This window comes from Helianthus annuus, chromosome 14, assembly GCF_002127325.2.
Source record: "Helianthus annuus cultivar XRQ/B chromosome 14, HanXRQr2.0-SUNRISE, whole genome shotgun sequence".
NCBI classification, from domain to species: Eukaryota; Viridiplantae; Streptophyta; class Magnoliopsida; order Asterales; family Asteraceae; genus Helianthus; species Helianthus annuus.
This window is the reverse complement of record NC_035446.2, coordinates 26,000,388-26,013,650: the sequence shown is the minus strand read 5'-3', so window position 1 is coordinate 26,013,650 and position 13,263 is coordinate 26,000,388. Positions and strand designations below refer to the sequence as shown.

Sequence of the window (13,263 nt, the reverse complement as noted above, 5' to 3'; positions counted from 1 at the left end):
TGGAAAGTTTTCATCGTTCAATTCTGGAACAGAATTCACAACATTTTTCACAACAAATGACTCCTCTGACTTTAACGAGTCAGATTCATTGTCAGAACTACTCTTTGAACTTTTAACAACCCATCTTTGTTTGTTCAAATCAACATTTCTGTTGTAAAATCTTTTCAAACTTTCACCGATTTCAAAAATTGAATCTTTGAACATTTTAACTTTTTAGTTGGTTGTTTTGTTTTGTTAACCCATTTTCCCTCATCTTTGAGTTAGAAGAGACTCCCTATTTTGTGTTGTTGGGCTTTGGACAATTCCAAGCAATGTGTCCAACTTCTTGACATCTGTAACAAGTTCTTCGTTCAACCCTATTCTCAGATTCTTTCACCATCTTCTTTTTCTTCTCAACAAGAAACTCTTTGTTTATCTGTCTCTAGAATGGTTTTTTCTCTTCTTCTTCAAAATTTGTTCCTGAAACAAATTTAGTTTTTGGTTTATAAATTTTCTCATTTTTATGATTTTCTGGGGGAATAAAACCTAATCCTTTCTTTTTAAAATTACTGATATGGTTTGGTTTCTTTTGAAAACCAGAACCAGAACTGTAACCCTTTTTCTTGTTCAATCTTTGTTGAACTCTTGAAGTGTACTTTTTAGGTTTTTCATTAAGATTCACATCTTTTATTTCAGAAATATTAATTTCTGTTAATTTGAAAACCTGTTTGATCATTTCAGTTTTGACACTTCTTATTGGAAATTCTTTATCAGAATATAATTTGTCTGAATCATTCAAAGTATATACCACTTTGATTGGTTCATATTCAAATTAGATTTTGATAAGAAGAATTCTTTATTATAAACCTGTTTGACTGGTGAACTTGGACTCTTTTCTGATGAACTCGAACTTTCAGATTTAGACTCCGACTTTGACTCTTCATCCATATCCAACACCTGATCGACCACTTTCTTTAACAACTCAGACTCATGATCAGTGTCAGACGCTGTGAATGTGATATCAATGTTTTCTGGTAACTCATCAATGGTTTCAGACTTTAACTTTATGTTGAGTGCATTTTTTAAACGTTCCTCATTTGGTTTTCTTGGAGCATAACTTTCATAGATTGGAGGCGGACACTTGTTATACTTGACACTTTGTTTCTTACCAGTATCCTCTTCCATCTTTTTATCTTGAAAAACTTCAAGACCTGCAACAGTAGGATAAACTCGATCAATCAAATAATCACAAGTTGTATAACTCAACAGCAATCGTTTGATTTTTTCACTTTCTATCTTTTCAACTTCCAAATCCTGCTTCAGCTTAGCACAGTCTTCAATATACTCATTGATGACCTTCTGCTTCGTCATTAAAGTCGAACTCATCATTGTCTGAGCAGCTCCCATTTCTAGATTTGTCTTGTTCAGACTATCAACCGTGTTGTTCAGTACGTCATATGATTCTTTCACATACTTCACATCAGACAATAATTTTTCTTTCAACTCTTCAAGTTCACGAATCTTCTTGTCTTTCTCCTCACAATCTTTGCATGATTCCAGACATTTCAGACAAGGTTTCATGTCCTCAACTATCTTTTCAACCTCGACAACCTTCTCAACTTCAACTATCTTCTCTACTTCAACGATTTTTTCAACTTCGACGATTTTCTCAATAATTTTCTCTACTTCAACAATTTTTTCAATCACATTTTCACTTATTGGTTCTTCATCAAATTCTACTTTATCTCACACTCTTCATCTTCAACCTTCTCTGTTGAACTTTCTTCAACTTCTGTTTTTACCTTTTCTTCAGCAATCCTTTTTGCTTCTAACTTTCTTTTCAATCTAGCATCCTTTTTCTCATTCAACATCTCGATTTCATCTGCAAAAAAAACAAATTAAACTGAATCAGTCTAAGTTTTTTCTAGCATTATTAATGTACTCTTCCTCGTCATCAGTATCTTCATCACTTTCTGATGATCTAAAAATTTTTACTCTTTTTTGGCTTAGACTTGACTGCTTCTTCTTCCAAAAATTGAGCAACAAGTGTTGATTTTTTAAGAATTCTTTATCTGGAACATAATTATCCCAGCTAAATCCCTCTGGCAATCTTTCATCATCTTGGTTTACCAGAAAAGCTTTCTTCTTGCCATCTTCTATAGCACGGGATGATGACGGTTGTTGTTCAATTTGATGAAAAATTGATTTTTGATAATAATTGTTCTTTCCAGGCGAATCTTGTCTTCCTGTTGCTTCTTTGTTTTTACATTCTCGTTTAAAATGTCCCTTTTCTTTGCAACGAAAGCAAGTAACTTTTGATTTATCAAACCCTAATGGAGAAGTAGCAACATCACGCAGATCATCTCTACCGATGATTTGTGTAAATTTTTCTGCTCTTCTTACGGCACTGGCCAAACACCACTTGATGTCCATCAATTCAAGTTCTTCAGCATCAATCTGGTCATAATCCTCTTTGATAAGCATCGGATTTCCAATTTTGCTAGCAACTAAGCTTTCATACAACTCTAACATAGTAACCAGTGATGCCATGTGTTGCTTAGCCACATCTGGAGAAAGATTCTAACCGTTTTGAATATTCAATGTAACATTGCATTGCAGATTTGTTGAATTCTGTCGTTGAGGACTCGGTGTTGTGAAATTCGGATCAAAACTCGAATATGATGAAGAATATCCACCACTCTGAATCATAGTACTCGCAGTTGATCCAGAAGAACTATCAGCACTGAAAGCAGTTTTGACCTTTGAATTCGGAGTAACCTCAAATTTGTTTCCTCTGTAGTATAAACTGACATCTTGTTGAGCATTTGGATTATTCATTATTGCAATTTTCTGAATATCCAACTCATGTTCTTCAATTTTCTGAATAAACTTCGCCAAATTCATACTTTCAGATTTTCTCATATGTTTTAATATCAGCAAATATGTTCCCCATTTCTGCTGTGGTAGCGCATCGGCGAGCTTATCAACCCATTCATCGTCGTCTTTCTTTATTTCCAATCTTCCCATTTCCAGAACAAGATGACAATATCTATCAATAGTCGCTTTTGTTGATTCTCCTTCAAATGCCACAAACAAATCAAATGATTTCTTTTGTAAAGCTTGTTTATTCTTTATCATATCAGCGCTTCCCTTAAACTTGTTAATCAACGCCAACCAGATTGATCTCGCAGTTCCTTGATATTGAAGTAACACAAAAATATCTTCTTTTACAGATTGTTGGAGAAGACTAATCATCATTTTTTCACTGGTGTATTTCAATTTTTCAGTCGCTGAGAAGTCACTAAAAGCTTTTTCAATCCCACGTTCATTTTTCGGTTTAGCATAATATACATCCAACAAGCACCATGCATCAAATTTATAGGCTTGCACCCAGTTTTCAAACCGATTTTGCCATCCTTTAAAATCCTAGATGTACATAAGTTTAGGAGGCTTTTGAGACGTTCCTGTTTCATTTTCAACTTCAATGGTTTCTGCAGCTGTGACTGGGGCAACTGGAGTGGTTGCAAATGCGTTGTAAAATTCCTCTTCCATGTTTCGATAATCTGTTACACAAATTCACAAAATTCAAACAATATGTAAGTTCACACGAAATGAGATTTCAAATGGAATAGACCCCTTTGATGCGAAATGGAATTTTGATACGAAATAGCTTTTCAAACGGAATGGTCCTTTCACACGAAATACAAATTTCAAATGAAACAATTGATTTCGTGCAAAATGAAACTCAAGTAGTTGATTTCGTACGACATGGTATCCAAACAGTTGATTTCGTGCGAAATGAAACTCAAGTAGTTGATTTCGTACGAAATGAATTCTACGAAAATGATTCCGTGCGAAATGAGCTTTCTCAAAGATGATTTCGAGCGAAATAAACTCTCTGATTCAAACTAAATGATTCATTTCGTACCAAATGCTGCTGATGTCATGTATTCGAGTATGATCATAAGCGAAATGGACAAATTTAACAAGTTTTAGACCGATTTTAACTCTAATTCTTTCAAGGATTGATTAAAACTATGTTATGCGTTTCATATGAGAAATTCAATCCATTTTAACCGTAAAATTTTGTTAATTTTGAAAAAGAAGGTGTAGAAGTCAGAATTTTGAAGAAAACAAGCTGAAATTGGTAAGAACTCTTCCTCCTGAGCTCTAATACCACTTGTAGGATCGAGAAACGATCTAAACGCGTCTATCAGAAGAGGTCTCGGTCTAATCAGAGGCAAAATTCATTGATTAGACGTTATAACAGTTTGATTCACTCTTAATTGTCTTGTTATATTGATTTGTCAGCAACACTTCGGCACCGGAATTATGAACATTACAAATGAAATCACAAGCTAGGTATTTATAGGAGTGGTATTTCGCACGAAACAGATAAGAGTCATTTCGTGCGATATGAGCAATAGCTATTTCGTACGAAATGATCTAATCATTTCGTGCGAAATCAACATTCATCACACATCTCCTATTTTCTCGTACAACGTGTCTAGCTCTATCATTTCTAAGTACAAGACTCGATACAAGACGAATTCGACAGACAGATGCACCAACAGTGGCAGCCATAGAGGCTGTCCAACAAGGCTTTTCTTATGTCATTACCGCATCATAAACCTTAATGTATAAAACTAGGTTATAACCCGGAAACTTTCCGGGTAGGAAAATTTAATTTACAATAAATAAAGTATATAAATAACATTTTTAACCTCTAAAGCATTCTCTTTCCCTTATCTCCACCACAAATTATTAATTCGGTTTCTTAAACTTTTTCTAGTTGTAAAGAACCATAAAAACATACAAAAGCAAGATGTGTATATGTAATGTTTTTTTTTTGTATATATAAAGGATAGGTTAAAAAATTATTGTGTTATACATGTGGTCTCAAAGTAAAATTATATTATTTAACTAATATCCCAACACTTTTAAAATTCAAAGGCAACCAAACTTTAACCAATCTCCACGTGAGCGGTTCTGTTGATATTACACCGAGCATGCTCGAAGTCAACACTATACACAATGTTCTGACGACATAAAAACGATGAATTGACTTGCGATGACCTAAACCAAATTAATGCTCTTTAAAACAAACCATCACCATGTGATCATGAACCCATATTTCTTCAGATTTGTTTTGACCCGAAACAAACTCATACATTTAAAAAAATGACCCATTAAGACTAAGACGGTAACCATATGTTCATGAACCCATATTTGGTCAGATTTTATTTTAACCCGAACCAATATTAATAATATTATTTAGGTTATAGACCTGTATATACACGGGTTGAACAATGAAAATGGTATATGTAATAACATATATAAAACACACATTGCATGTGTGAATTGAAAATACTACGATAGAATTCATAAAAAGATACTCACGGGTTAGAAACCTTTGGTGGGGATTTTACTTGAGTAGCATAAAGGTTGAAGAAGATAATAGTCGATATCTTTATTCACCATGGCCAGCATTGAGTAGGGAAGCAAGTACACTTGATGAAATAACAATTTAAATAAGTTTTATCTATAAAAAATAAAAATTATATGCCTTTAAAAAACATAAAAATTATATGTTATAATCATGGATACAAATATAAAAGTGCCTTATAGATTAATTTGTTAAGAAAACTTTTAAAAGAAAAAAAAAAAACGATTCATAACTTAGATAAATATTAAATTAAATGAATGAAAATAAATGAATTGACAACTTCGCATTTTTTTCAAATGTTTGGATTATCATAACATAAATATTGTATTTATTATGATTATTTTCGCATTCATTTGTCCACATAAAGTACATATAAAATAAATAAAAAAAGGTGGTAGCGGGTCAACCCATGCCCTCACTCAACCTGCCCAAGCTGTACATATTACCACTTCTATGATCATATTACCATGTGTTCTTAATGATTAATCATCTTCTTTAAAAGAAATTAAATGTGATTTTTTTATAATTACTTATACTGTAACATTTTCCTTATCAAAATCATTGTGAGGGCACCGTAAATAACATGAAAGTCTGCCTAGAAGAAAATGAATATGTGAGGTCGATGCAACCTAAAAACAGCTATAAACGCCTCATATCCCTAATTAAATTAACCAGAGTCTAAAAATAAAGATAAATAAATGTTAAAAATTTGAAAGCTAAAATGCCAGCAAATCACAATAATGATGCCAGCAAACACATTCACCATTTGGTGCAGTTTGTTGACTATTGTTTACGTATCTTTTAGTGTCTAAGGCCATTGCTTTTCATTCTCTTAATGTATTAACCTGAAAATATGAATAAAAATGCAAGTAAGTGTGAGCAAATTATAATCAAATGATCATTGGATTTTAGGCATAACTTCTGGTTTAAGTTCTTACCACCTAATGTCTTCAAAGCCCTTTTTACTAACTTTTCATCTCCCACTGATCCTACCAGAAGAGATGTGGTCATCACAGCTTCATCTTGTGTCAAAAACCGCATCAGATCGCTAAGATAGATGAGTCTGTAAACAAACTTCCCATCCTATAATCTCAATCATGTGACATGATCTTTAAATCACGAGTAAATGTGTTTTTAAAGGGATAAAAGAACATACTTGGAGCCAGCCTGGGCCACATCTAAGAAAATCTTGTGTGCAGCCCGTTTGGCTTTAACTTTGCTTTTGTTTTGTGTTGTTACTCATCGTCTTGTGACTCATGTCATGTGACTACTCATCTAATGTACTCAACGTCTCCATATGAATAAACCTTGCACTCCCGATCACCCTCCCACTCTTTGCCACCTTATACTCCAACTGAAACCAAACGAAAACATATCAAAACCAACACTAAGACCTTCTATTACCAAATGTGAAGCCCCTACTTCCAATTATTGATCAAAAGTGTGCAAATCATGGCAAACAAAATTGAAATAAGACTGATCCATTGAATTAGTGCACCAGAAGTAGAATGTAAAGCACAATAACAACTTTATAAGAATACAAAATGTTTAAGCAAACCAAACCATTTACATTTGTACCAAGAATACACACTTGTACTTTTTGAATTAAGTATCAGTCCCTAACCAACCCGAACCGGCCTGCAACCAAACCCGTGAAGATGTAAACTACTCTATAAATACTTAGCGGGTCGGTATAGGTTTTGCGGTCATAAGCGGGTCGGTTCTCATCAGGATAACAGATCATGTAAATTGTGGGGCCGCAATTGAATTTTAACGCCAAATGTGGTTCAATTTTAGGGAAAAAAGACAACATAGAAATGTCTGTCAAATTCAAACGAGAAATCCATTTTATGTTTTCTATTTAAAAGTGTGATAAAAAGATTACCTTTCTATGTTGTGTTTGTCTAAATTATTGCAGATGTCATTCAGTTTTAGGCAAAAAATAAAAATAAAAACCCCATAATAAATATTTGAATTTAAACAAAGTGAGTGCATGCCCGATCAATCAAATTAAAACCACATCATTCAACTTTGAGTGATTACAAAAGAAAACTTCAACAAATCTCAATCCTTTTGGTTTCCTTTTGAATGCTAATCGAGCAAAGGCGTTCGGTCTTACCTAGGAAAATTGGTTGGGTTTTAATGTAAGAGGGCTGGATGTATAACATAGTTTTGGTGACCTTATTTGTACCTGTATATATAACTAAAAAAACAAATCTCAACCCTAGTAGCAAACTGAGCATATTGAAAATCAAATTAATCGAAGTAGATACACATGTGGTTTAGGTTAATGAGATTACCATAAGCGGTTAACCGCCTTTTGGATTAGGTGAATAAGTGTAGTTTTTGCAGGCACCACCACCAAATATCCCATATACACCTCTGACATAACTTTATGGTGATCACTCGCCAACAAAATGACACCAACACTACTTTCAAGCGAGTAAAAAAGGCGTCTAATAATAATGCAATGACTCAGTGAATCGCTCCATAAAAACCAGTCCGTTATGATTCGTTTGTTGCTCCACCACTGTCAATATAACCTACAGAGAAAATTTTGTTACCTAAAAAGGGGTTGTACTTATACAACAGAGATCAAAATGAAAAGTGATAAACATGCCACGTCATTTAAAATAAAGTACCTAAAACACCATAAGGTTTGTGTTAACTGATTCTTGCTTCATTCGTCAAACCAATATCCATATGTAAACATGCCACGTCATTTAAAATAAAGTACCTAAAATACCATAAGGTTTGTGTTAACTGATTCTTGCCTCGTTCGTCGAACCAATATCCATATGTAAATAGTCAGTATCATTCAAACTAAATTAAGTGGGATTCAAGGAAGCAGGGTTTGTGTTCTTTGCCCTGCTCATATTAGTTGAACCAGACCAAATAACCACATTAACAGGCTGGATATCAGAGGAGAAAACATCATACCTGACTTAAGCCATGGTTTCACCAGAAGCCTATTCCAGCACCTATTTGTCCAGCACCATTTGGGTAGAATCATCAGAGTTTGTTGACTCCTGTTCTTCCAAGTATTTAAAATGACATTTTTGACTTGTTACAAAAGAACAAATATTATCAGATAATGGGTCATATGTGTAATAATACAACGGGTCAAAGAGGTAGATTTCTCGGTTCATAAAAATAAAACTTACATGCGGCAAACTGGTAACAAGTTAAAACCAATACTTTTGTATGTTAATCTCACCCAAAATGCTTTTGTATGTTAATTTAACGTGTCAGATTCCATTGATCCCCCCAATATGCCAACATGTTTCCACCAATACATAACAAAGTTCTGGTGCCTAACCATCATAACCAAAATAGTTTTTGCAAATCCAACCTAGAATCTCATTACTAATCTTTTCTTTACCCCTAAACAGTTTTCGCAAATCCAATTTTGTAACGGCTTTCCAGAATTGACCTTTCAAAGAAATAAAAAATGTGATGAATCTTTTTTTTAACAATATGATTAATTTTATTAAAATGCCAGTAGGTTGCTAGCAAAGAGCAATTACAAAAACATAAATTCCCTCTCAAATCCAAGGTTCCGCGAACCCATTAAAGTCTTTAATGGTGCCCAAAACAGTAAAAAAGATTAAGTAGCAAGTGTTACTAAACCTACCAAACGGAAATAATAAAAAGTGTAGCCTTTTCCTATTTTCTTGCTTCCTGAACCAATATCATCACAATAAACAAAAGCTTAGAGTAGTCTAAAACAAAATATTAAAACAACTTAGAATTTGTGATTTATTGGTAGTCAAGAAGCACATCAGTTGCAAAGAAAGTGGACCCACCTTGCTTAGGTTGCTCTGTACCATATACATAAACGTGCGAGGAATCGTTTCTGACCTGCAAAGAACAAACTTTTAGAATCTTTATTCCAAATATCAAATAGATCTCTTTGAAGCTTAGTGTCCACACTATCAAGAACAACTTGATATCAACTTGAGTCATCGGAGATCACATGTAAATTCAGAAATTATTATTCAATGCATTGACCCGTTTATTTATGAAGGGGTGGTGTTTTTATCTCAAACAGCTCTAAGTAATCAAATTAAAAAAAAATTAGCTAAATATATACGGGTCAAACAGGTTAAAAAGCACCAAAACTCAGCATGGAAACAGTTTTTGCTTAGAGATGATGAGAATTTATTTACCAAGAAACAACACAAATTGTCAGACCACATCCAAACGTGTCTACAACTTGACAACAAATGTCAATATTAAAAAAAGATAGAAATTTAGAAGAAAAAAAAACATATTTAAGCCTTGACAAACCTGGTTTCTTATTTTCTTGGGCTCTAGAGTGCAACTTCATAAGGCTCTCCCTTAATGGCCAAAATCTCCCAACGACTACCTCCTTTTCCCCCCAACGAATAAAGCAATGTAAAATAAACACTTAACCTTAAATGTAGCTAACAAAAATCAGCATAAAACAAACGTAAAAACAACATAAAAAATACACAAAAAATATATATGTCATCGATTCGGCTCAATATAGTTATAAAACATAAAACCTAGTAAAGCAAGTGTTAGGATTTATCATATGCTCACTAATACCCATTTCACCCTCACCTGCAGTTAAGATAGAGAGTAAATATACAGTATAAAATTAGGACTAAAATAATAACAGGAAAAAAAGCTCTTACAAACCTCCTCTTTACAGCCTTCTTACAACCAAATGTACACTAATGACATTCCTAAAAGTAGGAGGCAATGCACATGATCTTTTTTAATAAAATCAAGCATCCCATATTAAAATTTGGAGTGGGATATGAAGTATAATTTACCGAAATTTATTCTTCATACAATATACAGGCATTTTTACAAACATTAAAAAAAACTAACACAAAAAACTTACTTGCAAATCCAAAAGCAAAGGGACTCCAAATCAGATATAACAAAGAAAGATAACCTCTGATCATCTAAGTCGTTGAGTTCCAGCGCAACCCTAGCCGCCGCAACTCATCGTACACCTTCAAAAACCGAACCTCATAAGGCATGTACTTGAAGATGATCTAAATACCATCAAACCCAGAGAAAATCATCGATGAAAGATAGAAGAAATCGAACGAAATCATCGATGAAATATAGAAGAAATCACAACAAAATAAGAATGCATATATTGACTTACCAGATGTGAAACGACAAAGAAGAAAGCTGATTTTGATAGAGGTGTTCGCCATTAGGGTTTGTGACGGACACACAGGAAGAGAAACAGGTGTTGAATGAAAGGATGGATTTAGGTATTTTAGAACCCTTATATAGTCGGCGATGATGGAACTCTGATGAAGAAACATACCTTTACAACGATTAAGATGTTGATGATGGAAACAAATGACGAAACAGGGACGAACGGTGATGAGATTGGTTAGGGTTGATAGATTTTACAGAAGGAAAAAATGAAGTCTCACAAATTAGGGTTTATTATGTGGCTAATATACTCGGGTCGAAAATGGGTTTGGCTATTCACATAGACATTCAGATCCCGCGTGGATGTAAATTTTTTGTGTATTTAGAATGATTCCCTCCCAAAATCACACTCTCCTCAACCAATGGATGCCACATAAGCAAAATTGCTCCACCATTCAATGACAAATGGCCCAAATCATCTCATTTATTAATATATATAGATCACTTTAACTTTCAAAGGTCTGACCCACATCTATACTTTCAAAGGTCTGTTCTTTATTAAAAATTTAAACCTCTGCCCACATACAAAAGGGCACTTGTTTATACACACTTCAAACCTCTGCCCATAACTTCTACCCATATTCAAAATTTAAAATCCTAGATCCAAATTCAAAATTCAAACTACATATGAATTTGGCTCCCTATAAATAACATATATGAATTTGGCTCCACATTCAAATTTCAATTTATCTCTCTCACTCATATTGGCGATCATATCTCACTCACTCAAATGCATAGCTCTCATGATTGAGTCGGTTAATCATCGATTACAATTCTTTGTTCGAACATTTGTTGACTCTGTTTACACATTATCCTTTCAATATCATTGTTCCAACATCGTTGTTTCATTGAAGCTCTGTTTCACACATCAACGTTTCACCTCAGCTTTTCTTATGCCACTTGGTTTTCTCTTTTGTTAGAAAGTATAGATAGATTGTTACAGAATGTAGAATTTCCATATTCAGTATGTTCATCTTCGATTACAGCTTTTTGTACTCCACATAATTTTTCCAACATCATTATTGCAACATCGTTGAGAGTATGTTTTTTTCTGTAATTTTGAATCTTAAATTTTGAACTGATCTATTCCAATTCTCGCTTTATATTTCAGCCTAATCAGAGTTGTTTAAAATTCAAACAATCAGTTGCGGGTTATTTTAGGTTTGTGGATTCTTTTAAACTGTTGATATATGTTGATAATATTTATTTTAAGGTGTTGATATATTTCAGCTTTGGTTTTTTCGAGCGAGTAGTGGGAAATTCTTTTGCACTGTTCTTGAAGTCTGATGTAGGAGAGTGGAGGACTTCATGAAGCAATCCGATGCTGCTCCAGGTTTTCTTGTATTTATTATCACTAATGATGTCGATTTTATATATTAGTTCTTCATTAGGCCAGTTGTGTTCCAACTTTGTTTTTTGAGAGGACATGTTTTTAAAACACAGTTCTTGATGTTTTGAATCAGCCTAATCATCAGCCTTTTATAGTGTTTAAAATGCATCTTTATGATAAATGAAGAAGTTAATGGTAATTATGATAACCTGTTTTTTTTTTGTTCTTTCGGTTTCTTGATATTTAACTTTTTAGTTTTCCCATGAAAACTTATTTTTGAAAAGATTTGCATTAAATGGCTGTTGTTTTGAAATACATGAATTTATATGTTTATATTAAATGTACATGTTTTTGCCTCCTAGATTAGTTTAATGGTGCGGTGAAATTAAGTCTGATCTTTGGGCTGTAAGCTATTTCACTATATAATATGATTGTCAGTTCACCTGTTTTTCATCACGTTTTACTACCATAATATCCTTCTTTTACATCAGACTTGAAGAAATATACAAGATAAAATGTCATCATACCCTTCTGCAGACTCTGATGATTTAAAGTATCGCTTTATCAAGCAAGTTGGGGATCAAGTATATGAGGATAGGGCTACTCTTCAAGAGCTGAAGAGGTGTTTTGATGGACTGCATCTTGGTCTGTTTACGAGAGACCAGGTGTCCAGAAACCTGATGGCGATGTCTTCAACTGCTGTACGTGACCTTTGTGTTGTCAGTAATATAGAGTGTGGTGATAGAGACTTGGAGTTCATGGCGATGCTCAAAGATATACATAAAGAAGTTCAGTACTCGATGGAGTTGAAGCTAAAATTTCTTAGTTTTTGCTATTAGATTATTAAATTTCGTTGTTCAGTGCTCGATGTAATTGTTGATCTATCCTCATATGTCATAGATAAATTTTAATTCTATTAATCTTTATGGAGCATTTTATTTTTAATAATTTTAGTAACAACAGTTATTAGAGTTGATATCTGCTATTGTAAAGGTCTGTTAAAGTTAAATTTTCTCAAAAGAGAACCACTGCTTGAAATCATTGTCTTTAGATTACTAAATTTCGTTGTTCAGTACTCGATGTAATTGTTGATCTATCCTCATATGTCATAGATAAATTTTAATTCTATTAATCTTAGTAGAGCATTTTATTTTGTTAGTGCATGCATCTGTCGACTTCGTCTTGTATCGAGTCTTAGTCTAGATAGGTTATTTCTTAGTTTTTGCTGTTAGATTATTAAATTTCGTTGTTCAGTACTCGATGTAATCGTTGATCTATCCTCATATGTCATAGATAAATTTTA

The 13,263-nt window shown here is 33.4% G+C and overlaps 2 long non-coding RNA genes across 16 annotated transcripts; one reads left to right on the top strand and one right to left on the bottom strand.

Annotated features, from left to right (window-relative positions):
* Positions 1-5,983: 5,983 nt before the first annotated feature.
* On the bottom strand, positions 5,984-10,922 carry LOC110908249. 15 transcript variants are annotated; one of them, XR_004879083.1, is made up of 11 exons: positions 10,572-10,922; positions 9,716-10,455; positions 9,232-9,286; positions 9,060-9,106; positions 8,366-8,488; positions 8,068-8,162; positions 7,726-7,968; positions 7,545-7,628; positions 6,582-6,779; positions 6,364-6,488; positions 5,984-6,270 (listed from the first exon to the last, which is right to left on the bottom strand). It is a non-coding gene; the product is annotated as an uncharacterized LOC110908249 (long non-coding RNA). The 15 variants fall into 15 exon arrangements; XR_004879077.1 differs by having other exon boundaries at positions 6,364-6,499; positions 9,716-10,413; XR_002574359.2 differs by having other exon boundaries at positions 9,716-10,413.
* An 812-nt stretch (positions 10,923-11,734) lies between these two features.
* LOC118486438 lies at positions 11,735-12,566 on the top strand. Its single transcript, XR_004879076.1, has 3 exons — positions 11,735-11,791; positions 11,884-11,963; positions 12,498-12,566. It is a non-coding gene; the product is annotated as an uncharacterized LOC118486438 (long non-coding RNA).
* Positions 12,567-13,263: the final 697 nt, after the last annotated feature.